This window comes from Carcharhinus amblyrhynchos, chromosome 27, assembly GCF_965287045.1.
Source record: "Carcharhinus amblyrhynchos chromosome 27, sCarAmb.v2.hapA, whole genome shotgun sequence".
Lineage (NCBI taxonomy): Eukaryota > Metazoa > Chordata > Chondrichthyes > Carcharhiniformes > Carcharhinidae > Carcharhinus > Carcharhinus amblyrhynchos.
Genome location: NC_137350.1, coordinates 20,968,766 through 20,983,834, shown reverse-complemented (window position 1 = coordinate 20,983,834; position 15,069 = coordinate 20,968,766).

The following is a 15,069-nucleotide window of genomic DNA, read 5'->3' as shown; positions in this document are numbered from 1 at the left end:
CTCACAGTCTGCGGCCCACAGAGTTACAATCTTGAGTGGAGTTTGACAGCACCTGAAGCTCTAGACACAAGCCTTCGACCAGTTAGTCAATTTAGTTAGGATTGCTATAGTCCTCGACTTTCTGTTATCATGCAAAGATACAAATTTCATTCTACGGCTAGAGAACCAGGAGAGATGGTCTACAGCTTTGTGGCCAGACTTAAATGACTGGCGGAGCACCGGCAGCATAAAGCTATATCTTCCAGGAATACAGATATCAAATGCAGATTCACTTAGGTGTCTCCCATTGCCATAGACCATCCCATCACTGCCCGTTCCATTGGAGATAGTATTGGCTCTGTATTTCTTGGACACCCTGCCTGCCTCAGCAACCCACATTAAGTTGTAGACAGATTGGGACCTATTGCTGTCAAAGGTCAAGAAAATGGTATTGACAGGGTAGCACTTTGACAAGGCAAGGAGGTGATAACCTGCAGAGATGGGTGCTATTGCGGAGGGCCCATTTTGGTGTACCACCCCTGAAGTAATGGTCACTGCTCAAAAAGTTACATGATGGCCATCTTAACCAGAGGATGAATGAAAATGCTGGTCAGAAATTATGTCAGGTGGCATGGCATTGACAAAGACATTGGACAAATGGTCGGGCACTGTGAAAATTATCAGACCCAGCAAACGTTACTACCACCAGTGAGCATGCATCATCGGGAGTAGCCGGGCCGTCTGTGGTTGTGGCTTCGTGTAGATCTTGCTGGGCCTCTTTTGGGATGCATGTTTCTGATCCTGGTAGATGCCCATTCCATGTGGCTAGATGTTCAGCTCATGAGATGTACCATAACTGAGTCTGCTATCGATAACCTGGCACAGATCTTTGTGATTCATTGTCTTCCAAAAGTGTTGGTATCAGACAATGGAATGGCATTCACAGCTATCAAGTTTCAGACTTTCATCAAGTCTGTTGGCACTCGTTACATCAGTTCAGCCCCTTACCATCCTGCCTGGAATGAGTTTGTGCAGTGAGCCGCGCAGACATTCAAGGCTTCCATGGAGATTAGGCTCGTAGGCCACTGCCATTGCTACTGGCAAATATTTTGAGGTCCTACAACACTGAATTGAATGCCACCACTGGTGTCACGCCTGCAGGCTTGCCAATAGGTCGGTACCTGCATAACTGTTTGGACTTAGTGTTCTCAAATTTATCAGGGAGGGTGAAGGCTAGACAAGCCTCTCAAAAAGAGATCACAACATCCAGAAACAGCAGATTGTTTAATGTGGACAACCTCATTTTGGCAAAGAATTTTGGTGGCATATCTGCCTGTGGAGAAGACTGGTCCCTAAGTGGTGGGGGCACAGGGCTATCAAGTGAAAAAAAGATGTTGACTACTTATGCAAGAGATTGGAGCTAGTTCAGGAGACAAGCAAGTGGGCCCCACATCCAGTTCATATGTACCAGCCTCTGAACTAGAGATTCTTGCAGTGGGGACAAGGCCACCTTTGGTGGCAGAGAGAGAGGAAGGGGGAAGGGGCCAGCCAGGGCTTAACTCCTGAGATGGTTAACAAGTCCATTCCATTAATAAACCCTGTGTCATCAGCTTCTGAAGAAGCCATTCCACAGAGGTCTAGAAGTCTCCAGACTGGCTGATATTATGAACTGTTTCTCCCATCTGTAATATTATTGTTTGCCTGCCTACATGTTAACTGCTTTTCTTTTTGTTTTACTGTAGATCACCCAAGAAGTTAGGGGGTAATGAGTGTGGTAGAATAGCCCCTTTAATGGGAGAACCTTCACTGGCCACATGACAGGATGGCAACCAATGGAGTGTAAACGCACGAACCTGGGCCTTTCAGGAGCGAGGGCAGGGATCCCCGGGGCTGTGAAGCTGCAGTTGGAGTGGATCTGTATAGTTCTGCTATTAAACTCATTGTTGTACCTAGTCATTTTCGATCAATATATCTTTTAGTTGCCACATTGAATCACTTTATTAAAGCCACCATCACTCCTGCATATGGATAACGCCTTTCACAATCCCAAACTACCCCAAGGTTCTTCACATAAAAAGAAGGGCAATCAATGTGTAATGAAGAAACATTCGGCAGGCAGCATTATGAGTGTCTGATCCGTCCCACTCTTGGCCAAAGCTCATGATCCTGGTAGAAAAAGACGAAAGGATTATTCTAAATAGCTCATACGGAAATCTGACTGCACAAACAAATCATAAATTGCTTCTTTACGCAGAGATTTACTCATCACTAAGACACTGAAGAAATCTTCCGACCATGTTAATGCTTGAATAATAAGTCCTTCACCCTAAATTTCAGTCTGGTGTGTTGTACTGCTTTAATCGCTTCTCGGCCCTTTGGCTACGACCAAGTGTCAGATCATGTCCAAGATGGGGTTCAGTGCTTTATCTTGTCAGCTTGAATCTTGTTTGTCTCTCTTGTGGAGGCCATGAATTGGATTCAACTGAATTTTGAATTTGATTTTTGGAGCAAGGAAAGAATGGATTCAGGTTTGTCCGGTCCATAGAATTATAGGATCCCTACAGTGCAGGAGGAGTCTGCACTGACCACAATCCCACCCCATAACCCCACATTTCATTTACCCCACTAATCCCCCTGACACTAGGGTCAATTTAGCATGACCTGTCAACATAACTCACACATCCTTGGACTGTGGGAGGAAACCGGAGTACCTGGAAGAAACCCACGCAGACACAGGGAGAATATGCAAACTCCACACAAAGAGTGACCCGAGACTGGGAATCAAACTCGAGATGGAACTGTGAAGCAGCAGTGCTAACCACTGTGCCACTGTACTGCCCTGAGCGTTGGCTTTGGAACTTAAAGAATGGAGTAAAAAAGTGTAAATAAAAACACCAATAAAAAAAGTGTTGAACTTGTCAATTGCAAAAGTCTCTCAATATTTTGTTACCTTAGTGCGACATTTATTCACATCACTAATTTGCTATTTCAATCACCGGCCTGAATCCACACTTCCTTTGTGACAATAATCTCAAAAAGTTGGAGGCAAGCAGCATACTGACATATGATACTGTTTAAAACTCATCAATGGATTGGATTTTATTAGGCAGGATTTTCCTTCAGGTTTCAGGACTCCACAATCAGTTTCACATCATTAAATCCCTACAGTGCAGAAGAAGGCCATTCAATCTATCCAGTTTGCACCAAGTCTTTGACAGAGCATTCTGCCCAGGCCTTAACACCACACATTTACCCTGGTAATCTCCTTAACCTATACAGTTTAGGACACTAAGGAGCAATTTAGCATGGCCAATCCACCTAACCTGCACGTCTTTGGACTATGGTAGGAAATCAGGACACTCAGAAGAAACTGACAGGAAGAACATGCAAACTCCGCACAGAAAGTCACCCAAGACTGGAATTAAACCCAGGCCCTGGCGCTGTGAAGCAGCAGTGCCTTGGAGATTAGAAGGCCACGCTGGTTGGGAAACAGTCATTGATCTGTGATTTCCCCCAACCTGACCAAAATTAGTGGTTAGATGGTTTGGCCTCCATCTTTAGGCCCCCGATTGATTGAGTTGACTCTCTGCTGCTTATGGGCAGGTAGCCCTGTGGCCCCCAATCCCAGAACTGGGACAATGGCCTGAGGGCAGGTTGGAGCCAAGGAACTGGCACATCTGCTGGTGGTGAAAATTTTTGATCTCACTCACTTCCATGCCCACTCCCTCGGTGGCTAAAAACTCTCCCGATGGAGTCTGAACAGTGCAAAAATATAGAACACAAGTCGCACTTTCAGCTAACATCATACACGTTAGCAGAAATTTAGGATATTTTAAAGTCGGTGTCAGCTCTTGGGATCTCTTTGAAGACTCAGTAAAACATGATAGAATTTCCTGGCCAAATGAATTTATAGCTTAAGCCATGCTTGTAAAATGTGTTACCAGCTTGTTGGACTTTGAACAAGGAAAATTTAATTCCGATCTCATTTTGACGTGAATGTTCACACAATGGGCATCGCATGAAAGACCATCTGCTGGTGTTGGTGAAGCCATCAGCGCAAGTAGGAAAATCTCAACGACGGATCCCATACATTTTCTGACATGTGTGATGAAATAATTTTCATCATGTCATGGGGCTATCTACTGATTATTCCTCTAGACTGTGTGGATGTAAAGAATTCATTTCTTACATTAGGTGGATTGACCATGCTAAATTGCCTCTTTGTCCCAGAATGTGTAAATTAGGTGGATTAGTGGGGTAAATACATGGGGTTACAGGAAACAGCCTTGGTGTGATGTTCTGTCGGAGAATCAGTGCAGACATGATGGGCTGAATGGCCTCCTTCTGCACCCTAGCGATTCCGTGAACCATGATGCATCATATGAAATAATTAGAACAGCATTTACTCTAAATTAGTTTTCTTATTTATCTTTAATCTAATGCTATACATGTTCTGAAAGGATGCATATTTTCCAAGATAGTTGGTTCCATCTATCTGACGATCAATGTTGGATTAACAAAGCTGATGAGCAAGTGAGGAAACTTCGATCTGGTCAGTAGGCCTCAGGCCTAATTTTAACATCCACCTAAAAGTCATGCAGGCCAGAGACTGAGGCAGATAACAAATTGCTCACTGCACAGGATGGGATACCTTCAACCCTAAGGCCTCACATTGCCGAGGCCACCAGGAACTGCCACCCACATCTGGCAAGAGGCAATTGAGAACACATTGGAATTTAAAACATAAATGTGGTTAGGAGGGAGCTTGGTGGAGAGGGTCAAAGGCATCAAATAAGTTTGCTCCTCATGTCCATATGCTACCTGAGAAAAAACTGTGACTGTTGCAGCCTAGCGCACAAAGAGGGAAAGCTACTGTCAGTCTAAGGCCTAGCTGGACCACTGGACCAGTCTTAATGCCCAGGGCCTCATTTGAATACTGTAGCATTGTCTTTCACTCAATACTGAAAGGGATGACGGCAGAGCAAGCGGACATGAACAAAGGGAGCCTAATAGAACCATTCCTAAAATGATTGCAGGGAAAGTGCATCATCAACAGGAAATGTTGGCACTGGGCAGGTGAAGAAAGGCTATGACCAGGGAGATCCAAGCGCAGCACTCCTGCTTCTGGACACTCCACTGATAGCTGCCAGATCATGCCATCGGGTTTTGACACTGTGCAGACATTCCAAGTTATTTTCCTTCTTCGTTAAAATGGCATTCCAGTGTAAATGGCTGCCTGCATGGTAATGAGGTGAGATATTAGGGCGCTGGGATGTGACAGGAATGCTAATGTTTCTTCTGAAAGTGGGGCGGTGTGGGCAGGGGTAGGGGAGGGACAGTTACGGGGGGGGGGGTGCGTGGGGGGAGCACGGGTATGTCAGGGCAACTGAAGATCAACCCCAATCTTTCTCCCCCTCGCAGGCCTCTGGTCACTGTTGCAGCTAAGCTCCGATGATAATTGATGAAGCATTGTTGGCTGCCCTCAAAAGGGCAACGTTAAGATCATAAACTTAAGGAATTAGTGGGATCGGCGCAGGTATGTGAGACAACCATAGGCTGGAATTTTACCATTCCACCCGCCATGGGAATTGTAGTGGGCGAGGGGCAGACATAGAAAGATCCATTGACTTCAGGTGGGATTTTACGTTTTGGGCCAAGCAAGGCAGTAAAATCCTGCCAATATTTTTGGTAGTAGTCATGATGTAGAGATGCCGGTGTTGGACTGGGGTAAACACAGTAAGAAGTCTCACAACACCAGGTTTAAGTCCAACCAGTTTATTTGATAGTAATCCCACAAGCTTTTGGAAACGGTGTTCCTTCGAAGGAAAAACACCAAACCTGGTGTTGTGAGACTTCTTACAATATTTTCGGTACACGGACGTACATCTGTTGCTAAACTTCGGTTAAATACATCTGCCAGAATTTTACCGCCGAGACTCGTAAGATCCCGCCTGAGACCAACTGGGGATTTTTTTTTGCACTCAGCCTGACCATCTGGCAACTTAAAACGGGCCCTTCTTATCTACTAAATATCGGCTAAGATCTGGAAAAAAGAAAAGCTCCACGTTTACCCTTAACAGTTGAGTAATGGAATGTGCTGTGTGCCTGAGGACAGAGTTGGGAAGGGAATGTAGATACAAATATAAGGTTAAGGTCAGTTCACTGCACTACAGAGGTGACGATGGATGTACTCAAGCCTGTAGTTCTTGGTTCCTTGATTTCAGTTTGCTTGTCTGGGCTGTTACTGACACTGAGCAGAGGGCGGTGGTTTTGTTTTAAAAATTACAGCAAAAGTGAGTTTTAATTGCTTGGTGCACAGTGGCAGCACTGCTGCCCCTAAAGAGTTTGATTTTAGCTGGTTGCATTTCAGGCTTTCCGCTGCAGTGTTGCCACCTGTTAACAATCCCCTCTCAACCTTTACGCCTGAAGTTGAGAAGACTTCTTTGCTAAGCGAACCTAGCGACTACCCGCTTGCACTTAGTGTTAAGGGCACATCAAAACTGAATCTGATTCAGCCAAGCGTTTGGAACAAAAAAAGAGACAAGCCTCCCAAGCACTTTTAAAAAAAACTGTTCAGATTACGTATGGACAAAGCAACATTTGCAAATGATAATCTTTGCCTTGCCAGATGACTCTGGGGATGGTGGCGGGGGGTAGGGCTGGGGGTTGGGAGACAGGCTGGTCTGGACGTACACCCCGCCCCAATTTCCTGCCCATTGCATAAGCAAATCGAGCGCCGCCTGTTTTAAACCTCCCCCCCCCTCCTCCAATGGAGTTATAATTCCTCCTCCCCCAGCCACCCCTCAGAGAGGGACACTTCCCACAGGTGTGAGCAACACTGCAGCGCATCTCCACCCACTCAGGGCATCCTTCAAACTCTTGAGTAGCAACTTTATAACAAAAAAGAAAATCCGCCAATAAAATTTCCAAATCGTTTTTTTTTAAGCATCCCTCAGCAGCAGCCTCCTTCTTTTAAAAACAAAACATAAGAAGTGGAAAATGAAGCCAGGCCAGCCGTGAGGAGCTGAGACTGGGTCTGATCCTGCCACGCATCGCTGACAGTGGAAACACACACACACACACACACGAGCGCAACTCTCTCCGCCTGTGAACCAGAAGGAGCTGCCCAGTCCCCGCTCGCAGCGCCCAGGGGACACTCTGGGGAATTTTCTTCCACAAAATGCAGATAAGCGGCTCCCTCCCCCGCCCCCAGGCCCTTGGCGTCTGCAGCTCCCTGAACAGACTGCGGTACCTCCCAGTTCTCCTTTCAACTGGCTGCTTCGAACGGAAGGAATTTGAAGTTGGAACAGACAGAATTTAGTGAAAAACGGGCTCTGCGTTGCGCGGGCCAGCGTTTTTGGGGGTGTGGAGGGTGGGGGAGGGGTTTTGGGGGTGGGGGGGGAGGGGTGGCTGGGGAGGTTGGGTGGGGGGGGGGATGGTTATTTATTTTAGCTAAAATGCGATTGAAATCGTTTCCTCAGCACTCGGGAAAGGGACACTCTGTGAAGTGTTTATTCCTCTTCGGTTGCGAGTGCTGCGTGGACATGTGCCAGAAGAGGATTTCTGCTTGTGTGAGTGATGTGGCAAATAGTCCAAGCTCTGCTTCAGTTATGTGGGCACTCTCCCAGAGGCCTTGCTACTTCTGACTGAGTCCTCTCCGATGAACGGGGTGGGTGGGAGTGGGCAAGTAACTGTTTTTGTTGGATCCCAAGCCTGCAACAGCTTAAAAGTCCCAGACATCCAAAATCAAATGTCTACCAAACAATGTCTCAGTCCATTTACTGGGACCATTTAACGTTCCATTAAGAATAAAAAATTACAACACAGGAACAGGCCCTTCAGCCCTCCAAGGCTGTCCCGACTGTGCTGCCTGACTGAACTAAAACCTCCTACCCTTCCAGTGACCATATCTCTCTCTTCCCATCTTATTCATGTATTTGTCCAGATGCCTCTTAAAACTCACTGTTGTATCTGCTTCCTATACCTCCCCCGGCAGCAAATTCCAGGCACTCACCACCCTCTTTGTAAAAAAAAGCGTGCCTACGTACATTTCCCTTAGGTCGCCAAACAAAGTTAACCTCCTGTTGGACACGGATATCCACAAGTGTGCTTGAAGTTATTTATTAGTGTCTCAAGAAGGCTCATATTAACACTGCAGTGAAGTGACTGTGAAAATCCCCACGTCGCCACACTGGTGCCTGTTCGGGTACACTGAGGGGGAATTTAGCATGGCTCATGCATCCAACCAGCATGCCTTTCGGACTGTGGGAGGAAACTGGAGCACCCGGAGGAAACTCACGCTGACACGGGGAGAGTGTGCAGACTCCGCACAGACAGTGACCCAAAACCGGGAATCGAACCCGGGTCCCTGGCGCTGTGAGGCAGCAGCGCTAAGCAGTGGCTGCAAGCTAGTTTTGATTTTAGTGCATGACTGATTGGCAGGCACGCCATAACTGCCACTTTTATTTCCTAAGTGCGGGTTCCCAATAAATGTATATTTACTTAGCTTGGGTATGCTGAGGTATGTTCTTAGCAGCCTCTGTGAACCAGGGAAGGACCAGAGCTGCTGTAAAATATTCACATCAAGCATTTGCAACTGGAAGACAGAAAACATGCAAAATACATTCCTGAGCGGATGTGAAGTTTGTCCATTGTGTAGTACGACATTTAAAATATCATTTGGAGTTCCGAACCCCAGTAAACACCCATACATTGCAGATTTAAAGAGGAAGTTAAAGGAATATGAAAATTGACTGTAATGGAGCACTTTGGAATTGTCTGTTATTCCAGCATTTGACTGCCAACCAAAATATTTTCACATTTATTCCCAGCTTTGAGAGACCTCCTAACTTATTTCTTTTTATTGGATACTTTTCACCAGTTCTTAATCTGCCCAATAGATTTCCCAGTGCCGGGTAGTGAATTGGGCAAAAGGTCAGTGGATCGTGGGTGGAATTTAAGAGGGCATTAGGAGTCCCATGCCTGCCACCAACACCAGTGACATTCCTGCCAACCTGATGTCCAGGAACCCCAAGGACATCCCAAATTGGCAGTGGGAATCCTGTTGACTGCGCTCCCGAATCCACAGAATCATTTCATTCCAGCACTTCCCTTAGTGGGTAGGAACCTCACCCCACCTCAGCAGCAGGACAGGTGAGTCATGCAAAATGCCACAGACATCAGCAAGAGCGAAGATCCTGCTGGCGGCCAATGATGAACCACCTCCACTGCTGGTAAACAGACTGCGGGGGGGGGGAGGTGGGGGGAAGCTCACCTTTAATTTTTTTCTAGACATATAGTTTATTGATGAGAGACAAGGAGTGATATGGTCCCCATTCTCACCCTTCCATCCAATCAAACACCACCCATACTTCAGAACTCACCTCCAGGGAGAGCATCAAGTATTGTGATGATGGACAACAACAACGTGGAATTATACGCAAATAAAAAGATCTGAGTTTTATATTTAAAAATGGAAACAAACTCTGAAGGTGGCCGAGAATGTATAGTTAGCCAATGACAGGAAGGGCTGCAGGATGTTCCTCTCAGGGCCTGTGTTTCCAAACAAGGTCTTTAAAAAAAAATCCAAGGATTACCATCTCTGGCTCAGGAAAATAATGGCTATTGTCGAAATGAGCCTGGGTGTAACTGCCTCAGTAAGAAGCCCCACAACACTGGGTTAAAGTCCAACAGGTTTATTTGGTAGCAAAAACCACTAGCGTTCAGGGCGCTGCTCCTTCGTCAGCTAAGTGGGAGTTCTGTTCACAAACAAACATTGTAACTGCCTCCCCAGACTGACTAGTGGATTCCGGGTCCAGTTGGAATACACAAAGACATGGCTTAAAAAGCTGGTGGAAAGAGCTGCCCAGGGCAGCTGCCTTCTGCCTGCGTCTATGTGTGTGTTTGTGTGTACCTGTGTGTGGGTGTGGGTATGTCTATTTGAGTAAGTGTGTTTGGGAGTGAGTGTGTGTTTGTGTGAACAAAGAAAATTACTGCACAGGAACAGGCCCTTTGGCCTCCAAGCCTGCACCAACCATGCTGTCCAATTAACTAAAACCACCTACCCTTCTGGGGACCACATCTCTCTAGTCCCATCCCATTCATGTACTTGTCAAGACGTCCGTTAAAAGTCACTGCCGTATCTGCTTCCACCACCTCCCCCGGCAACGAGTTCCAGGCACCCACCACTCTCTATGTAAAAAATCTGCCTCATGCATTTCCTTTAAACCTTGCCCATCGCACCTTGATCCTATGCCCCTTAGTAATTGACTCTTTCACCCTGGGAAAATACTTCTGACTATCCAGCCTGTGCATGTCTCTCATAATCTTGTAGACTTCTATCAGGTCTCCCCACAGTGTCCAGTGCTCCAATGAGAACAAACCAAGTTTCTTCAACCTCTCCTCATAGCTAATGCCCTCCGTACCAGGCAACACTCTAGTAAATCTTTTCTGTATCTTCTCCAAACCTTCCACATCCTTCTGATAGTGTGGTGACCATAATTGAGCACTATATTCCAAGTGCGGCCTAAATAAGGTTCTATAAAGTTGCAACATGACTTGCCAATTTTTAAACTCAGTGCCCCGGCTGATGAAGGCAAGCATGCCATATGTCTTCTTGACTACCTTCCGTACGTGCATTATCACTTTCAGTGACCTGTGTACCTGTACACCCAGATCCCTTTGCCTATCAGTTCTCTTAAGGGTTCTGCCATTTACTGTATATTTCCTATCTGTATTAGATAGGAAAATGCATTACTTCACATTTGTCTGGATTAGACTCCATCTGCCATCTCTCTGCCCAAGTCTCCAACCCATCCACATCCTGCTGTATCCTCTGATGGTCCTCATCGCTATCCGCAAATCCACCAACCTTTGTGTTGTCTGCAAACTTACTAATCAATCCAGTTACATTTTCCTCCAAATCATTTATATATATTACAAATAGCAACACTGATCCCTGAACAACGCCACTTGTCACAGCCCTCTATTCAGAAACGCACCCTTCCACTGCTACCCTCTGTCTTTGACCGAGCCAGTTTTGTATCCACCTTGCCAGCTCACCTCTGATCACATGCGACTTCACCTTCTGCACCAGTCTGCCATGACGGACCTTGTCAAAGGCCTTACTGAAATCCATGTAAACAACATTCACTGCCCTACCCTCATCAATCGTCTTCAACACTTCCTCAAAAAACTCGATCAGGTTTATGAGACACAATCTCCCCTTCACAAAGCCATGTTGCCTCTCACTAATACATCCACTTATTTCCAAGTGGGAATAAATCTTGTCTCGAAGAATCCACTCCAATAATTTCCCTACCACTGATGTGAGGCTAACCGGCCTGTAATTACCTGGACTATTTTTGCTACCCTTTTTAAACAAAGGAACAACATTGGCTATTCTCCAATCCTCTGTGTGTGTTGTGCATGTGTGTGCCTGTGTGTATGTACATCTGTATCTCTGTGTGTGTATGTGTGTATGTATGTGCATGTTTGTGTGTGTGTGTGCCTGTGTCTGTATGTACCTCTATGTGTGTCTGTGTGTGTGTGTGATGTGTGGTGTGTGTTGTGTGTCTGTGTGTGTTGTGTCTGTGTGTGTGGTGTTTGTGTGCGTATTTCTGTGTGTGGTATGTGTGTTTGTGGTGTGTGTTATGCATGTGGTGTATGTGTCTGTGTATGATATGAGTGTGTTGTGCGTGTGGTGTGTGTGTGTTTTATGTATGTTGTGTGTGTGGTGCATATGTGTGTATTCTGTGTGTCTGTGTATGGTGTATGTGTGTGTGTGTTGTGCATGTGCTGTGTGTGTTGTGCATGTGTTTGTGTCTGTATGTGTTGTGTGTGTGGTATATGTGTGTGTGTGTGTGTGAGGTAAAGCAGCTGAAAGTTTTCCACATTGAAGCAGTGTGACACAGCAGCAGAGACAGTGTCCCTGGGAAGAAATTATCATCTTTTGCGGGAATATAAAAAACTCTGTCTCTTCTCTGAATATGGAAGTTTCTCCAGCCAGCAAAAAAGGATTGCAGCTGGAAAAGCAAGCCAAAATATTTCTACCAACCAAGGACATCTGAACTGGTGAACCAACCATTCGACTGTAGAACACAACTCTATTGAGTGAATTTGTATTGGCCGCAATGCTTCATCATCTACTCCTTGCAAATCAAAGATTGTTCGCGATAATTTTTTAATTCTATGTGCTTACTGTTGGGCCCAATTCTTACTTTGAATCCATATAATGCATATATCTTACCATTTCTCCTTACCCTTTCAGCAGTTAATAAACTTTATTTGATTTTAACTCAAGAAACCTGCTTAAATTGACTCCTTTTTCAATGTAACTTCGGACTGGGAAAGATATCCAAGGGAAGGGGAACCTTGTCAGTATAAACCATCCATTCACACAGATAGCAATCCCACACCCCCCCACTCCCCGCCACTGCTTCCCTGGTGATGCAAACAACGGGAAACCCCAGTGACAGCGTCAGGATTGGAATATTCTGCCACTGGCCAATGGCGGGCCGCCTCCACCGCCATGAGGGAGAGGGGAGGGCCGAGGGGGGAATCCCATCCATTGTTCCTTCCGTTCGGATGGAAACGCTACCGTGTGGATCAGACTGTGGTGATCTGAATAGTTGGCTAGGCTTCACTGCCAGACACCCATAGTCTGTCAAGCTTTCAGAAATATTGCCAATTGTTAGTAGGCTTGTAATTCTGGTAAATGCATTGTTACCATTGAAGTAGCGTTTAGTTTCCATCCATTGCTCGCTCCAGTATCTTTAATCTCATCTGAATAGCCTCACTTTGATACCCTCTCTAGCAACTTTCAAGCCCACCATATCTCCCTTTGAATGAGTCAATCATAGAATTGCATTGACCTGAATAATCCTTTTCTTCTTGTCATAGACCACACACAGACATTGAAGCAGTGTGACACAGCACCAGAGGCAGTGTCCCTGGGAAGTAGAAATGACCATCTTTTGCAGGAATGTAAAAAACTCTCTCTTATACTTATTTATTAACTCTTATATTTATAAAGACTGTGGTTGTGTTTTTAATAGCTACTTGGATTCCATTAAGTTAAGAGCTAGAAGAGGACACGAGAAGACTTTGGCAGATAGGATCAAGGAAAATCCTAAAGCTTTCTACAGGTATGTCAAGAATAAAAGATTGGTTAGGGCAAGATTAGGGCCAGTCAGAGACAGCAGTGGGAAGTTGTGCGTGGAGCCTGAAGAGATAGGAGAGGCACTGAATGAGTATTTTTCGTCAGTATTCACGCAGGAAAAAGTCAGTGTAGTCGAGGAGGATACTGCAATACCAGGTAGTAGACTAGACGAGATTGAGGTACATAAGGAGGAGGTGTTGGCAATTCTTAAGAGTGTGAAAATAGATAAGTCCCCTGGGCCGGATGGGATTTACCCTAGGATTCTCTGGGAGGCTAGGGAGGAGATTGCAGAGCCTTTGGCTTTGATCTTCATGTTGTCATTGGGTTCAGGTATAGTGCCGGAAGACTGGAAGATAGCAAATGTTGTCAGGGGAGTAGAGACCATCCTGGGAATTATAGACCAGTGAGCCTTACTTCTGTTGTGGGCAAAGTTTTGGAAAGATTTATAAGGGATCGGATTTATAATCATCTAGAGGGAAATAAATTGATTAGGGATAGTCAACACAGTTTTGTGAAGGGTAGGTCGTGCCTCAGAAACCTTATCGAGTTTTTTGAAAAGGTGACCAAAGAGGTGGATAAGGATAAGGCAGTTGACGTGGTGTATATGGATTTTAGCAAAGCGTTTGATAAGGTTCCCCATGGTAGGCTATTGCAGAAAATGCAGATGCATGGGATTGAGGGTGATTTAGCAATTTGGATCAGGAATTGGCTAGCTGATAGAAGACAAAGGGTGGTGGTTGATGGGAAATATTCAACCTGGAGTTCAGTTACAAGTGGTGTACCTCAAGGATCTGTTTTGGGGCCACTGCTGTTTGTCATTTTTATAAATGACCTAGATGAGGGTGTAGAAGGATGGATTAGTAAATTTGCTGACGACACCAAAGGAGGAGTTGTAGACAGTGAGGATGGATGTTACAGTTTGCAGAGGGACATAGATAAGCTGCAGAGCTGGGCCGAGAGGTGGCAGATGGAGTTTAACATGGAAAAGTGTGAGGTGATTTACTTTGGTAAGAATAACAGGAGTACAGAATATAAGGCTAATGGAAGAACTCTTAGTAGTGTTGACGAGCAGAGAGATCTCAGGGTACATGTGCATAGCTCCCTGAAAGTTGGCACTCAGGTTGATAAGGTTGTTAAGAAGGTGTACGGTGTGTTAGCTTTTATTGGTAGAGGGATTGAATTTCAGAGCCGTGAGGTCATGTTACAACTGTACAAAACTCTGGTGTGGCTGCACTTGGAGTATTGCGTACAGTTCTGGTCGCCGCATTATAAGAAAGATGTGGAGGCATTGGAAAGGGTGCAGAGGAGGTTTACCTGGATGTTGCCTGGTATGGTGGGAAGGTCATATGAGGAAAGGCTGAGGGATTTGAGGTTACTTTCACTGGAGAGAAGAAGGTTACGAGGTGACCTGATTGAGGCATACAAGATGATCAATAGATTGGATAGGGTGGACAGTGAGAGCCTTTTACCTCGGATGGTGATGGCTAACACAAGGGGACATAACTTTAAATTAAGGGATGGTAATTATAGGACGGATGTCAGAGGTAGGTTCTTTACTCAGAGCGTAGTAAGGTCGTGGAATGCCCTGCCTGCAGCAGTTGTGGACTCGCCAACTTTAAGGGCGTTCATATGGTCAGTGGATAGGCATATGGATAACATTGAAATAGTTTAGGTTAGAGAGTCATTAGATTGGTTCCACTGGTCGGCACAACATCGAGGGCCGAAGGCTGTAATGTTCTATGTTCTATTAATAAACTCTAATATTGTCAACAAAATTTTATTGTCCCTCTCATTTTGCTATTACATTTCCACAACGGGCAGTACAGTGGCACAGTGGTTAACACTGCTGCTTCACAGCACTGGGGATTCAGGTTTGATTCCCAGTTTGCATCACCATCTGTGTGGAGTTTCCCTGTGTCTGCGTGGGTTTC